At 36.9% G+C, this 550-nt stretch overlaps 1 protein-coding gene across 1 annotated transcript in view; it reads right to left on the bottom strand.

Moving 5' to 3' along the window:
• The window catches only part of ints3 (integrator complex subunit 3), a 17,360-nt gene that overhangs the window by 9,195 nt on the left and 7,615 nt on the right, over positions 1 to 550 (bottom strand). The window lies entirely within an intron of this gene.

The raw sequence follows: 550 nt of genomic DNA, 5'->3' as shown, positions 1-550 counted from the left end.
AGTAAGAAAGCTTGGAGGCACGGCATACACCTTGATGTCAAATAAAATAAATAAATGACACAAAGTTTAAATAAAGTAAAAATCAGCAAACAATGTGGAACCAATTAAATAAGAAACGAATGTTTAAAAAAAACTTCCAACATCACCTTAGATAAACGGCAAAAGTCAACAGGATTTTGAAAATCCAAAATATTGCCAAACGGGCGCTTTTGCATTTCGTTTCGAAACTAAATCATCATCTGTATGAGGCGAGCACATGCTAATGAGTGTGTGTGTGTGTGTGTGTGTTAGGGTTGTGACGGTGAGGAAATTTTCCCACTGGTTATTCGACGTGTGACAACACCGGTAATACCGGTATCACTGTGGGGGCAGGCTATTCCCTCTTTCCTTCGCTTTTAAACAGCTTAAAAGCACCGTGCGCATTTTATTTTCACTTTCGAATTAGCGGCAGTTAGGCGTCAATTGCTTGAATGCAACAACAAAATACAACGTCAAACTCACTTTAGCCTATATATAAAACATAGAACTTTTATTAACAAAACAAATAAAA

This window comes from Sinocyclocheilus rhinocerous, unplaced genomic scaffold (assembly GCF_001515625.1).
Source record: "Sinocyclocheilus rhinocerous isolate Xijiao unplaced genomic scaffold, SAMN03320098_v1.1 scaffold21, whole genome shotgun sequence".
Taxonomy (NCBI): domain Eukaryota; kingdom Metazoa; phylum Chordata; class Actinopteri; order Cypriniformes; family Cyprinidae; genus Sinocyclocheilus; species Sinocyclocheilus rhinocerous.
This window is presented reverse-complemented; position numbering and strand designations above follow the sequence as displayed.